This window comes from Ammospiza nelsoni, chromosome 8 (genome assembly GCF_027579445.1).
Source record: "Ammospiza nelsoni isolate bAmmNel1 chromosome 8, bAmmNel1.pri, whole genome shotgun sequence".
Lineage (NCBI taxonomy): Eukaryota > Metazoa > Chordata > Aves > Passeriformes > Passerellidae > Ammospiza > Ammospiza nelsoni.
Genome location: NC_080640.1, coordinates 31,974,871 through 31,990,285, shown reverse-complemented (window position 1 = coordinate 31,990,285; position 15,415 = coordinate 31,974,871). Strand labels below are relative to the sequence as shown.

At 48.2% G+C, this 15,415-nt stretch overlaps 1 protein-coding gene across 7 annotated transcripts in view; it reads left to right on the top strand.

The window, feature by feature from the left end:
* SGMS1 (sphingomyelin synthase 1) overlaps positions 1-15,415 on the top strand; it is a 96,666-nt gene that overhangs the window by 26,186 nt on the left and 55,065 nt on the right. For 4 of the 7 annotated variants that reach the window (XM_059476607.1, XM_059476600.1, XM_059476601.1 and 1 more), the window contains one exon: positions 2,834-2,949. The exons of 1 other annotated variant lie outside the window; for it this stretch is intronic. The gene's annotated coding sequence lies outside the window, so the exon portion shown is untranslated. Of the gene's footprint in view, positions 1-643; positions 1,394-2,833; positions 2,950-15,415 lie in introns of those variants that run through there. 2 more of the 7 variants (XM_059476606.1, XM_059476603.1) reach the window with 2 other exon arrangements.

The following is a 15,415-nucleotide window of genomic DNA, read 5'->3' as shown; positions in this document are numbered from 1 at the left end:
GGCTCATTGATTTGGGGAAGACAGCCCTTGTGTTTTCTGGAAAGTGTATCAGCAATGTAGAGTTGGGCAGTGCTGTGTGTGAGCTCTAATCAAACCTTGCCAGGCAGTCCTGCTGCCAGCATAGCTGCCAGTACCCAAACTGTCACTGTGCATTCTCCTCCTGTCCCTTCAGCAGCCCAGAAATCATTGTGGATGTGGCAGGAGACGTGTCCTTGCAGGGAGAGCAGAGGGAGAGGCTGCAGCTGTGAGGGAGCAGCTCGGGGTTCTCCCAGCAAATGCTGCTGATTCACAGCTTGCTCATCAAAAATGTGTGTGTGTCTGAGCACCACTCTGGGATCCATGAGAGCTGTCATGGTTGGGAGAGGGGCCAGGCAGGGTGTGGAGTTTCCTCCTGGGCTGGCTTTGGGGGCTCAGCAACTCTGCAGATAAGGGAGTGTGATAAGGCTGGGAGGGCTGCTCTGGTGAGATAATGGCCAGTTACCCATGGAAACATTCCTGGTGTGGCTGACACCTCTCATGGTCCTACAGCAGGCAGGCCAGGAGGCTGGAAAGGCTTTCTCTGGCTTTTCCATGGCTCTCTCCAAACAGACAAAACATGTTTGACTCCCAGCTTGTAGCACAGAAAAATCTTCTGGGATGGTGACACCTCTCATGATCCTACAGCAAGCAGGGCAAGGGCAAGAGGCTGGCAAGGCTTTCCCTGGATTTTCCATGGCTCTGTCCCTGGCTTTTCCATGGCTCTGTCCCTGCCTTTTCCATGGCTCTCTCCAGATGGACAAAAGCTGTTTGATTTCCAGCCTGTGGCACAGAAGAGTCTTCTGGGATGGTGACACCTCTCATAATCCTACAGCAGGCAGGGCAGGAGGCTGGCAAGGCTTTCCCTGGCTTTTCCATGGCTCTGTCCCTGGCTTTTCCATGGCTCTGTCCCTGCCTTTTCCATGGCTCTCTTCAGATGGACAAAAGCTGTTTGATTTCCAGCCTGTGGCACAGAAGAATCTTCTGGCATGGTGACACTTCTCATGGTCCTACAGCAGGCAGGGCAAGGGCAAGAGGCTGGCAAGGCTTTCCCTGGCTTTTCCATGGCTCTGTCCCTGGCTTTTTCATGGCTCTGTCCCTGGCTTTTCCATGGTTCTGTCCATGTCTTTTCCATGGCTCTGTCCCTGCCTTTTTCATGGCTCTGTCCCTGCCTTTTTCATGGCTCTCTCCCTGTATTTTCCATGGCTCTCTCCAGATGGACAAAAGCTGTTTGATTTCCAGCCTGTGGCACAGAAGAATCTTCTGGGATGGATGACACCTCTCATGGTCCTACAGCAGGCAGGGCAGGAGCTGGCAAGGCTTTTCCATGGCTCTGTTTGTGTGCTTGGTGTCCCCATCCCTGCAGCACTCACTGAAGGTGAGGCAGTGTGAAAACTCCAAAGCAAATTTCCAAGCAATCCCAAATGCAGCTAAAAAGGAGTCTCAAGAAATTAGAATTACCAGGCTTCCATCTGGCAGACAGCTCCTTGGGTTTGGTGCTGCTTCAACAAGCAGAATTTGATTTATTTATCCCCCCCTTCTTCCCCAACTTGTGTTTGAGTGGAAATGTATGAATTGCACTAAGAAACGTGAATGGAGCAGGGAGACTTCTGCTTTTGCTTTATCTAAGAGTGAAAGCTGAGTTGGAGGAGCCCTGTGCAGCACAGGGCGGGTTCTATTCCAGATCTCCACCCTGGTTTTGTCTCCCTTGGAGGCTGGAGGGATGGGATGAAGCGTGGCTTTGCTTCCCAGGGCAGGATGAGTGGTCTGTGTGCTGCTGCTGGCCACAGGGATGGGGACAAACCCGGTCCCTGGTGCTGCCACATGAGGATTTTGGCCATGAGCATTTTGAGTTTGCTTCTCTTTGCTTCTTCCCCTCTCTCCTCAATGATTCTGGTTATTTTGGAGACTATCAGGAAAGGCTTCCAGCCTTCCTCCTTTGCTCCAGAGTCACTTGAGCAGCTCCCTTCAGAGCAAACATTGAGGTTAATTTCTTTACTTGGGGCTCCACGTGGCAGTGTGTATCCCATGAGTTCTCTGGATTGCTCCTGTAGTTAAGAAAAGGTGCTCTGGGTGTAGCAGGGTGGTCAGCAGTGGGAAACCCAGGTTGTTCTGGGAGTGGTGGTCTTCTCCTGTAGTAATTCCATATCCTCTGAACAGAGAGAGACATGGTTCTCCCAGGAAAATCATGGCTAGCTGTGTAGAAGCTGTGGGAAACTTAGAGGAAAGAATTCAAACAATAATTATCTCTCTTTCTATGACCATTGTTTACAGATATGGTTCTCCAGCTATTCATAGTTCACCAAGACTGTGAGAGAAGTTCCTAAAAGCCTATCAGGTCTTAGGTGCACAATTGTTTCTATAAGAACTGTGGATTTCTAATAATAAGGTGGCTTTTCATGCCTTCTGAGGATGGAGAGTCTGTATCACTCTTGGCTGTACCCCTTTGGTGATACCCTCCAAACCTCATCTAGGCCTGCTTGGACACAAGGATATTCTCTCTTTCTGAGTCCTGTGGGAAATACTATTTTTAAAAAGTAGCTGCTCTATCCCTGGAGGTGTCCAAGGCCAGGTTGGTGGAATTTGGAGCCACCTGGGACAGAGGAAGGTGTCCCTGCCATGGCAGGAGTGGAATGAGATGAGCTTTGAGGTCCCTCCCAACCCAAACCATTCCACGGCTTCCCTGTATATCCAAACTCCTGTTAGACCTTGAGGTCATCTTCACACTGAAACACCTCCTGATGCTCTAATGAAGGCTTGCTGTTAGCTCCACCTCTTCAATGTCCTTATTTTTATTTGTTTGCTGTTTTGTTCACAGTGACTCTCATGACTCTGTGAGAAGCTGCCAGCAGCAAGTCTGAGCTTCCACTCTCCTGTTCCAAATGAGTTTCTGAGCTGATGCATCCAGTGCTCTGGCTAGAAAAGCAGTTTCAGGTAGGTCAGGGCATCTTGCATTTTGCATTTTCAAGTGTGTTCACCTTGTTTACTGTGACCTGAGTTGGGGCAAGTTCTTGTTATGGACATTTTGGATATTTGACAAACTGTCTAACTCCAGTACTAAACTGTAAAATCTTAGGGAAAGAAGCTGAAAGATCCCTTAGATCAATGCCTTCTGCCTGCTTCCAGGGAAGGATGACTAAGAGCAGAACTTGAAGGTGTAGCTTGTGGATAAATGCTCCCAAAATTCTGCTTGTAAGGAAATCTTTGCCCTTCTGGCTGTGGAAAGTGGAGTGATAGATTGTGTAGAGAGCCAGAATGAAGGCTGGAATACCTGTGTTCTGTTCCCAGCTTTGGCTTTGGCATGGATAAATGACCCTAAAAGAGAGAATAAACAGGGTGTATGCCCTTTATTGCTGCTTGTAGTTGTGTTTTTGTCTTTCAGTAATCCTTTGAAGCTGCGTGAGGATTTGCTGAAAGGCATCTCATAAGATTTGTCATGGTTTTGTTGGGTTTGATCCGTGCTGGAAAGCTCCATGACTGACTGAAGAGGTAGAGGGGAGGTGTAGTGAGAATCAGAAAATAAAAGGGGAGTTTTGGGTGTACAGATTTTGAGGAAGAGTGTTCTGAAAGCTGATATTTGTTTGTGTGCAGCCCCAGTGTCCAGCACCTTGAGTGAACCAAGTCTCTAATGCCTCCCATTCCTGGTTGGGAAACCTTTTCCCTTTTTCCTGAGAATGTTCTGGAATATTAGTGAGCCTTAACTGGCTGATTGTGAGAGGCTGTGGTGGGAGACAGAGCAGAAAAGCATCTTTCAGTTGTGGTTCTTCCTAATCCAGCTGGATTCTCCCTGAGCATGTTTGTCTTTGGAAAATTTGGGGTTTGCCCCTCTCCAGTGGCTGTCCCAATTCTGCATCTCTCTGCATCTCAAAGGCTGCATAATTCAGATGTTCAGTGCCTTTTCCACAGAATCTGTAAGAAATACCACCAGAAATCCTGAGAAAAATGCTGTGACTAAACACCAAGTCTGCTGAAATAGAGGGAAATGATATTTTTGTGTGTCACAGGTCAGGTGAATGATGAGCAGGTTTTTTGCACTTGTTGCTCTCTGAAAGCTGCCTCTGTGTCAGTGTTCTGGACAAACTGTAATAATACCAAGGCTTGGTTTACAGCACTTGTGAAAAATTCCTGCTTTCCCCACCCTTCCTCAAGTACATCAGTGCTGGGAGCAGGAGATACTTTGAGCAGACACCTGAATCTCCTGTCACTGCATTGATTCAGCTCCTGTTTGCTCTGCATCCAATACACAGCAGTGATGAATAATGCAGGCATCTATTACTTAAAGTTTAATGCAGCTTTAATCAGGCTTGGACATCAAGAGGTGCAGAGGAGGCTGCTCTGCTCTGTGCTGAAGGGAAAAGATTCAATCCACGTGTGGCTGGGTCTGTGTTATTGGGTTGTTCCTTTGCCCAGGGCTGTCACTGTCCCCTGGGCTGGCCCTGCTGAGGGACCCCCAGGGCTGTGTCCAGTTCTGGTCCCCAATGCAGGAAGGACATGGAGGGGCTGGAGCGTGTCCAGGGCAGGGAATGGAGCCCCAGGAGGGGCTGAGGGAGCTGGCAAGGGGCTGAGCCTGGAGCAAAGGAGGCTCAGGGGGCCCTTGTGGCTCTGCACAACTCCCTGCCAGGAGGGGACAGCCAGGGGGGGTCGGGCTGTGCTGCCAGGGAACAGGGACAGGACAAGGGGAAAGGGCCTCAGGCTGGGCCAGGGGAGGCTCAGCTGGGACAGCAGCAGCAATTTCTGCATGCAAAGGGTGCTCAGGCCTTGGCAGGGGCTGCCCAGGGAGCTTTGCAGTGCCCAGCCCTGCAGGTGTCCCAGGCAGGGCTGGAGGTGGCACTCAGTGCTCTGGGCTGGCCACAAGGTGGGCACTGGGCACCGCTGGGACTCCAGGGGCTGGCAGGGATTTTCCAGCCTCAATAATTGTGTGATTCTGTGGCACAGCTCAGCATTGATGTGCAGATACTCACTTGCAGCTGCCTTGGTGTCTGTGACCTCTGGTTTTTGCTGTGTTTATCTCAATCTGTGATAGCCCAGGTTCTGTATTTGTGGGGTCAGAGAGCATGTGGATGACTCTGCTGTGATCAGGGATCTCACAGTGGCATTTTAAGGCACTGCTGTCTCTTCAATGGCTTTTTTTTTTCTTCTTGGTACGAGTATTATTTTTTTAAACAAAGGAAAAACATCCCTTTCATCAATTGTTCCCTTTGCAGAAGTTGAGCCTTAAAATAATCCAGGAAGCCTTTTGTTATATAAATATACTCATCCTCCAGCTTGGCACTGAATGTGCTTGACAGAGCTGCTTGCTGAATTCTGTTTTAAACTTGAATTTCAGTGGCTGTGAAGGAGAAACCCTGGGCTCAGAGAGCAAAGCAAACACAGCTTGCTGTGTAATCACAGGGTAACAGGGACTATTTAGAGCAGTGGAAAGCAGGGGTTTGTGCCTGGAACTGTTTCTGTGTCTCAGTGATTTTTGTTTCAGCTTGTTACGGCCAGGTATGCCCATACCTACCAAATTTAGCTCCATGGGAAGGGAGCATATGTGCAGTCTTTTTAAAATACTCCTGTTTAAGTTGTTTGCTCAGGAATAGAATTGTGTGTGAATACAGCAAGGGTTGGAATGGTTAACAGTAAATTCCAGTGCAGAGCACTCAGTGGTGAGATCTCCCAGTTAAGTGGGCAACAGGTGACAAAAAAATTCCCAGAAACTCAAAAATCCATCAGCCACAAAAACTCACCAACCTGTAGATTTCAAATAATCTTTGTCAGAAGTGGTGGCTGTTTCCTGGGTGTGCACATGAAAGCACCTTGAGGGGAATTTATGAATCATGTGGAGTTTTCTGTGTCCTCTGCAGGTCACACTTTGATTGTGACATTGGCATTTTTAAGTCACACCTTTGGTTTGTTTTGCTGCAAGCCTGAGCTTGAAGCTGCTGCTGACTGAGGAAACTGGACTCAGTGTTCTTGGAGATCTTTTCCAACCTAAATGTTTGATGATTCCTCCCAACTTCTCACAGAATCACTGGGCTGGGAGAGACCTTCGAGAGCATCAAATCCAGCCCAGCCCCAACACCTCAACTAAACCCTGGTGCCACATCCAGTCTGTTTTTAAACACATCCAGGGATGGTGACACCACCTCCCCAGGCAGGTCATTACAATATTTTATCACTCTTTCTGTGAAAAACTTCTTCCTAATATCCAACCTATATTTTCCCCGACACAGCTTGAGATGCATTCATCAGAACTATCCCAGAGAATTGGGGATGTTCAGAGGGTGTTGCAGGATGTGCCTGGGTGGTTTTGGTCCAAACAGGGACAGATTCCACCATCCCAGCCTGGAGGTTGCTCCAGGCCCCATCCAGCCTGGCCTTGGACACTTCCAGGGATGGAGCATCCCCAGCCTTCCAGGCAATTACATCTTTGCAAAACTAAAGGTTTAATGGAATTTTGGAGCAGAGATTTTATATACCCTGTGTTTAATTTGTTGGATCCATCAAGTTGGGTTTTGGTAGATTTTTTAGCTGCTTTATTCAGTGGCTTGGCTTGTTCTGGGTGCTGTAGATAATTTCCTTCTTGTCTCCTAATTTATTTGCCTTCAGACATGTAGCTGCTGCCGTGTGTTTCCAGGAAAATGGCAAGGATGTGCCAGCAGGAAATGGCTGCAGTTAATGAAAATGGGTTGTACTTGCTGATGATGAATCCTTCATCCAAAGAGGGAACGTTCCCTCTCCAGCTTTGTGGCCTGAATTAGCATCTGACTGTTCCTTTGTCCTGGGGCTGCCTCTGAATGACTCTGGAACTGATTCATGGCTTAGGGCCCCCAGTAATGGGATTTCCTGAGAGGGTGTGTCACCAGTTCTTGCACAGGTTCAAAGGGAAAATGGGATTTCCCTCCTGTCTTGTATCCTCTGGACTGGTGCCCCTTGCCTTTGGCTCCCTTTCCTCCCTGCCTCTGCAACCCAGGAGGTTTCAGCTGGGATAAACTGTCCAATTAAGAAGTGACACCCACATTATTTTTACTTTTAACTCAGTAACCAACCACCCATGGCCTGCAGTGCAGACTTTCTTTCCAAGCCATCCCAGCTCCTCATCATCCACCCAAGGCTTGTGGGGACAGGGCCGTGTTCTCCTTGGGTTCAAGAGTGAGCACAGATACATTTAGTGCTTTCTGAAAGGCTTTCAAGTGCAGCACTGCTCTTTCTGCAGCTCTTTTTGCTTCCTTTGAAGGCTGAGCAGCACCACTGAACCCGGGGCTGCAGTGCGTGACTGCTCCCTCAGCACGCAGTTAAAACATCAGCTATTACACTGATGTGCAAATGTTATTTTGTGCTGAAGTCATGCTGGAAATAGTTCAAAATGTCTTGTTTATTTGGATTCACGAGGGGCACGCTGTCTCACTGAGCTCTGATCTTGTTTTGCTCTCTGCTTGCTTTGCAATCAGCAGAGCTGGATTCAAACCACGCTGAGGGATTGAAGGTGCCTCTTGCTCTGAGGGCAGCACCCCTGGGTTTGTGCCTTTTGGGACAGCTGGGGTGTTAATCAGGTGTTTTCCCTCACTCCTTGGATGGGTGGAACAGGTTCTGCTCCTGGGTTGAATTAAACCCTGTGCTCAGGTGAGACCCCACCTGCAGAGCTGGCCCAGCACAGGAGGGACCTGGAGAGAGCCCAGGGGAGGCACCAGCATGGGCAGAGGGATGGAGCAGCTCTGCTGGGAGGAAAGGCTGGCACAGCTGGGGGGGCTCACCTGGACAGGAGAAGCTCTGGGGTGACCAAACTGTGGCCTGAAGGAGCTGCAGGAAACACGGAGAGAGATCCTTTAGAAGTGATGGAGTGACAAGGGGGGATGGCTTCCCAGTGCCAGAGGGCAGGGCTGGATGGGATATTGGGAATTAGGAATTGTTCCCTGACAGGGTGGGCAGGCCCTGGCACAGCTGTGGCTGCCCCTGGATCCCTGGCAGTGCCCAAGGCCAGGCTGGACATTTGGAGCATCCTAGCATAGTGGAAGGTGTCCCTGCCCATGACAGGCAGGGAATGGGATGAGCTTTAAGGTCCTTTCTGTGATTGTTTTAAATATCTCTTACTGGATAGGCACTGACTCACTTGGTCATTATCTCAATGACAGATGCACTTGTTTAAAATGACTCCACGGTTTTGCAGTTTTATTGCTCAGCAGATAATGCACTTATTGGGATTCTTGCACAAGATGCTTTCTTTCAGTTCACTCCCTAAATGTTTCTCTCTGTGTTTGCAAGATGCATGGAGATGGAAGGGTTTTTTCTGGCCTGTGCTGTCCCCATTGCCAGGGAGCAGTGCAAGGCTGTCAGCAGCTGTTTGACAGATTTTCATGTACAAAAAGTTACATCTCACATATTTTGCTGTGCAGGGATAAATACACAGCAAAGGGTGGGTGAAATATTTGATCTGAACACACTGAAGGATTTTGTAGTGATGTCTGCTCTGTCACCAGAGTCCTGTGTGACTGTCCCAGCTGTTCAAATGATGTGTGCACCCCTGCTGCATCCAGGCAGGTTTAAATATCCTCCTGTCCAGAGCATTGTGGAGCATCCTCACTGACACATCACTCAATTCCCCAAGCTTTGCTAGGAGTTTCTTGGAAAGCTGGGGAGCTCCCTGAGCTGTGTGTGGCACATCCAGAGGGGCAGGAAGGTGAGGGACAGGCTTTGCACACAGGCTGTGTCATTATTAGGATATGTTAATGGTGTAGTTCCAGGTGTTTTTTGGGTGCTGGTGCTGATCCAGGTGAGCCGAGGCAGCTCCTTGTGTCTGGTGCTCTGTGCCAGCAGGAGTGCCTTGCTGGGCATTGGTTACCAATAAAAATCCTGCTGCTGCTTCCCAAACTCAGGGGCAGCCCCCAGCTTGCTCTGGATGTTTTGTTACAATTTCCTCACCTGTGTTTTGGTCTCCATGAAGCTTCTCAGGGAAGGCAGCTCAATAGCAAGGCAGTGTCTCCAGCTCTGCAGTTTTGCTGATGTGTTTGAAGTCCCCAGACAGTTGATCAGGCAAACTTGCTGCTAAATGGATGATCTAATTCCCGGTGAATGCTGTGATCACAAGCATTACCCTACATCACAGAAACAATTTGAAAACCAGTGCGTACTCCTCAAGCTGTCAGTTGTCTTTCAGCACCCTCCTTGTGCTCTTTCATCTTGAAATGCTCGTGCTGAAGCTCCAATAAACTCACCTGTCAGCAGCTGCAGGGATGTCTCCTCTGTCTCCAGCTCCTAGCTGTAGCTGGCAGTTTAAAAGCTGTTTACAGAGCACATAAAGCAAGGAGCTCTCTTGGAGCTGCTGTTTCTCTAAATGATTTTTCTTACACTCCAGTTATACTCAGCACGAGGTTGTGTTGGTGCATGCTGAGGATTGCTCAAAGCCAGCACAGGAGTTCTGTGCTCAGAACCCCTGAGGACATGGGCAGGGCAGGAAGGTGTCCCTGTGCAGAGGGAAAATGGGATAGAGAGAGGTGACATCCTGGAAAAAGAAGGGGACACAGCACCCACCAGCCTGAAGAGTGGCCCCCAGCAGAAGAATGCTGTTTGACAGCCCACAGATATGTGGTTTGAATTTTGCAAGGGAGAGCTCTTTTGAAACCTGAAATTTATGGACTCATAAAATCATTAGGGCTGGAAAGACCCCTGTGTGCCCAGTGCCCACCTTGTGGCCAGCCCAGAGCACTGAGTGCCACCTCCAGCCCTGCCTGGGACACCTGCAGGGCTGGGCACTGCAAAGCTCCCTGGGCAGCCCCTGCCAAGGCCTGAGCACCCTTTGCATGCAGAAATTGCTGCTGAAATTCCAAGGAATTGATGCCTTGAGAAAGCTGACCTAGAATAAAGAATAAAGCAGGGATTTATTAAAAGGATCTCCTCCATGGATGCACCTTGGGCAGCACAAGAGCCCAGCCAGGGCTGCACCCAAGGTGAACCAGAATGGTCACAAAATGGATGAGTGGTCATGAAATCTCCCACTTGAATAAGTTCTGCTCCATTTGCATCTTGGAGTTAATTGTCCAATTCCAGCTTTAGGTTATGGAGTCCCATCCTGCTTGTTTTTCTCTCTCCAGCCCACGTTGTTTGTGCTCTTGGGCTGAGATTTGGATCATTTGTCCTTGGTCCCCAGCTAGAGCAGGAATTGTTTTGTCTCCCTGCTCTGTGCAGAGAGCTCACCATCCCTTAGTGTAAAGCTCAGACCCACACACTAAAGCAGCACAGAATCTGAAAAATATAAAAGCTAAAACCTGAGACATCAGAATATCTAAGAGTCTATTTTTTGTGGACCTGTTTATTCTCTTTCTTCTCAAGGGGGGATCCTAGATGGTCATTTCAGTGAAATGCCTGTTCTCATCCCTCCTTTCTGTTCCAGCATACAGAACTCTGCAGTAGGAATATCTGACAAATTGCCCCAAGGAGCAGCTTTGTTTTTACATCACAGCCTTGCAAAAAGCAACTCTAAAAACTTAGATAAGTGAGCTTAATTTAAAATCTACTTTAAAAAACCAGCAAATTTTTGTTTTGAGTCCTTCTGCTTCTTGCTTGTGCAAGAGGCACCATCCTTGTAAAAGTCTTGCTAAATCTGAAGCTCTTCTCTGTTTGTTTACAAAAACCAACCCATTGTTTCCATGTGGATGCACTGGTTGTTAAGTTTTATCTGGAGAATTCTGATACTCAGCCAGGATCTGCTTCTCTGTGGTAATTTGAGGTGGGGTGAAAATGGACACTTCAAAGCAATCCTGTGTTGTCATCCTGTGAGTTTGAGATGTTGAAAACAGTAAAAAAAAAAGATCTGTGTCCCAGCAGGAGTTTGAGGCTACAGCTCTCCCCTGGGTGTACTGTGAATATTAATTGCACAGAACTGTGGGCACTGTGCACATGAGAACAGGAAACCCAGGTGTAGGTGCTGCAAGGTCAGTGAGGCTGGAGACCAGCAATTGGTTACTAATAAAAATCCAGGACATTTTCTGTGCACCTCCTTAGGGGTCACTTTGCTGGTGCTGCATGAGGAAATAATAAATGTAGGTGACCTAGGTGTGTGTATATGTATTTATTTGATGTTTTATTACCAAAACCTTCTTTAGCTGAGGGGAGGAAGGCACATGCACAGCCAGGGATGTGGTTAATTCCTTGCTCTGCTGCTGTGGTTTAAGAAAAATTTTGGAAGCCTCTGTTTCAAGATATTGAGAGGTTCCTGCATTTTGCAGGCTCTTTCCTGTCTCTGAAGCCTAATGCTTGTTTTCTGCAACACTGACAGAAAGCAAAAGCATTATTAGTTTTGGGTTTTGTTCTGCTCTTGGGAGGCTTTTTTTCTGAATTGGGAGCTTTTTTCACTGCAAATAGCTGCAAAGCCAAAGTAGTAAATTAATAGATATTATTACTAAAGGAGTGGATAACAGGACAAGCTACTGTAAAAAAATAATTTTAAAAATGACCTTTTTCTCCACGATTCTGCATGTCCTGAATCCTCTATCTCCAAAAAGAAAAGGGTTCAGCAAAGGATGATGAAGGTGATCAAAAGGCATGGAACAGCTATTGTAGAAAAGGAGATAAATAAACTTTGTCTCCTTAGCATGGAGCAGAAACGATGGTGAGGGGAAGAAGCAAGGAGAGGAATGTTAAGCAGATTGGGAGCTTTGCATCTTCCAAAGAAAATGACTGTACCCAGGCCTTCCTCACTCATAAGAAATCCCAAAAAACCAAAACAACAAAGGAAGCAACAAGCTTATAAAAGGGAAAGCTTTTCTTTTGATGCTGTGGTATTCCTGGTGGCCAGGATGTTGCTGGAAGGTGAGAGGTTCAAAGGAGGCTGGATCAAACCCATCCTATTAAAAGCTGTTGAGGACAGTGACTCCTGGCTCAGGGAACAGGTATTAAAGCAGAGTTGGGAGGAATTCCAGGGTGTGTGAGGCTGCAGGAGCTCAGTGGGCACCTGGTGTCCCCTCCCATTGTGCGCACCCAGCTGTGCCCCAGCCCCTTGTTGGAAAAGGTGGCACTGTCTGTGTTCAACTTTTTGTTGCAGAAACCTGAAGCTTCCTTTTGTAAGCAGGTCAGAAATAACACCCAGCTGTTGTGTAGCTGTGTAACACAGGGGCTACAACCTGGAGTAGCAGATGAAATGTGGGATTTCTTGGCTTCCAGGCTATTTCCTGCTTTTGGTGGGTAATGGGAAACAGGGAAGCAGGAATAGCAAGTGATGCAGGTGACAGAAAGCTGGTGTTCAGGAGCAGATGATGGCAGCAGCTGTCTTGGCTGGCTGGGCTGTGTTCTTTCCCAAAGTCCTGCAGTCTGGAGTGTGCTGGGAGCGGGTGGGTTGGGGTGGCAGCTGCTGCTGGGGTGATGCTCAGGTTTCCCTGGGGCACTCCCTGCACACTCCATTCCCAGCCTGCTGCAGTGTTTGGGTAGAGCTGGAAGGCTGGGATTGCCTGGGTGAAGGTTCCTGATGCTGCACAGAGCTTTTTACCACACCCAGGGGGCTGCTTGGTGCCATCTGCAAGGACTGAATTTCCCTGGAGATGTTGACGTTCGGCAGCGTGTGGGTGTCAGGAGGCTTTGGGAGGTGGAGGAGGATGGAGTTGGAATAATGTCCTTTGAATCAGAGCTGTTTTGATCTGCTTAGAAAGAAACTGGCTGCTGTAAAAGGAGGGGAGAAATGCTCAAACACTGGGCTACTCTAGGATTTTGTGCAGACAAGAAAGACTTGGAGCAGAAGCTGTATGGGAATTGATCCTGGTCTGGGTGGGGTAGAAACCCAAGTGTGGGTGAGCATGTGTGGAGTCACTGACATGCTGCACACACATTCCCAACAGCCATGCCTTGAAAATTGGCAGAAACTCTTAGTTCAGAGGGCTCCAGCCCAAGGCATGAGCTTGATGACCTGTGTGATAACTTGGAGAGTAAATTCCAAGTGGTTCATCCCTTTTCTGATCTCTCTTGAACTCTGACTGCTCGTGTCTGTTGCTGTCAAGTGGCTGCTTCTGTATTTATGAGCGAGGTGGAAACTACTGACCTGCTTTGCCTCCTCTGAAAGGCAAGTGATAGCTCTCTCTGAGATGGCAGGGGTGCTATTTCTGCATGTGCCTGGACTAAATTTACTGCAGGCAGCTGAAAAGTGTAAACGGTGACGACTGCTGGAAGGGAAGGCGTGTATTTACTGCTCCGTGGCAATGGATTTATAGACAGATAGTTTGGTTTATAGATAAATATTGTTGCCTCTATTTCTGTAGCCATAAGCAGTAGATTTTAAAGCCTAAACTTTGCTATCATCCAGGGACCTTTTAATATTTTTTTTTTTCCCCTATCCCATCTGCCGAGTTCTTCGCTGGCGGCTGAGGCGTCACGTGGCGCCAGGAGAGCCAAGAGAAGTGACGCATCCTGGTATCCCATGGTAACTCTGCTTTTCCTCTGCTTTTAGCTCCTTTGCCTTGCTCCCAGATGGAATAACCTGCCTGTGGGATTGCACTGCCTCTGCTCACTCACAGGTGAAGCTGAGCTTGCAGGGTTTTCACTCCCTGCAAAGGGTTTGCCCTCGCTAACCCAAACTGAAAGGGGAACAAAGAGCACCAAGGCTCCAAACCAACACCAAGCCCAGAAATCTCCCAGTTCCCCACCCAAACTTCTCAACATGCAGGAAGCATCGGTGAGAGTTTGCTCTTTGTTTGCCATTCAGGATAGTGAAGCTTGTCTGAGAAGTTTCTGCAAACCACAGGTAGATGCCCTGCGAGTGAGGTACAATTCTCACCAAAGATTCGCAATTGTCACCTACATTGGCAGTCTGGGTCTTGCAGTTCTCACAGGTTTTGCTGCTGGCAACTTGTTAGGTGAGGCTTGCTCTTTGTTTTTTTTTTTTTCTCCTCTTTCTTCACCACCCCCATCAGTTGTTTTTAACCTCTGGTTGCTGTATGCAGTTACTGCCTGGATTTTTGTTAGAAATATCCTACTTATCCCCCAAGAAAATCTCATGGTTTTGCATCCAGATATGCTGGTATTTTTCAGAGTTCTGGGGTTTTATTTGAAAAATGGATCATTTAATTATAGAATTATAAAATGGTTTGGGTTGGAAGGGACATTAAAGCCCATCTTATTGTTAAACCCCTGCCATGGCAGGGACACCTTCCACTGTCCCAGGTGGTTCCAAGCCCCATCCAGCCTGGCCTTGGGCACTGCCAGGGATCCAGGGGCAGCCACAGCTGCTCTGGGCACCCTGTGCCAGGGCCTGCCCACCCTGCCAGGGAACAATTAACTGAAAGCCATTTTCTCCTCTCTGTCTTATATCCACTGTAACTTTACTGTATTAAACCAGCCATGGTATTTGCTGGGGCTGCAAATGGAGTAGCTCCTCACCAGGTGTAAACAGTGAGTAGAGCCCTTGCAGTGAGAAACCTCAAACCTGCTTTTGTACCCTGTTTCCAAGCTCTTCTGTGCCTGTTTTCTGTGTGCACTGAAGCACAGCTAAAGCAATGTGTGTCTGGTTTAACTCTGCCCTGCCAATTGGATTTTTGCTTTAGGGCACAGCTTTCACAAACCCAATTTATCCTCAGGGAGGAAGAAGAAAAAACTGATTTTGCTCACACACAGTCCCCGTGTAGTGGAGGAGTCGGTGGTGAAGTTTTTCAGCGTGGCAGGATTTGCATTTCTGTTGCCACAGCTACAATGAGCTCACAGCATTTCAGGAGCAGGAGTTTTCAGAGTGAAGGCACCAGTGCACCCAGATGAGTCATTCTGGTGTGTCCAAGGGCTGGGGAATCACTTCTTCAATGGGAGAGGATGCCCTGGAGTGCGGGGGAGGAGGCAGAGATGTAGTCTGAGCAGTTTGGGGCTGCCTGGATTCGTTTGGGGCATGACCTGGGAGATGTGTGCTGGGAAGAGGCTGCTGAGCTGTCACCTGATGCACAACATCCCTGATGTGGGCACCTGGATGTTGGGAAGTATGCCAGGATTCCTTTGATGTGCTTCCTCTGGCTTTGCTCCAAGCAGGTATTTAATACAAATCTCTCTTCTCATCCCAGTGGGGCTGAATTCCCTTCTGCTGTGTTTCAGTCCATCCCGCTGCCCTGGCTTTGCATGGGGACTGCTGCTGCCTGGCTAAATCCAAACAATGGCCTGCTTGTGGCAGCTGAAAGTGGTGCTGGAACAAAAATCCCTCCTCTGTAATTGCAGGAAAAAAACAAGCCTGTGTGCGGCAGGAAGCAGCATGACTACATTAACTCGTATTAACTCATACTTTTAATTTTTTTCCCTGTGTCTTCTGCACAGTCTGTGATGATTTAAGCATAAATTGCTTAGGAAAAGTCCTTGGCCTGTTATTTAATTACTGCTTGTGTGGCAGGGGGTTGGGAGGTTAAGGTCTCCTCCAACCCAAACCATTCCATGATTCTGCAGTTTGGGTGCATGGCAGAGGATG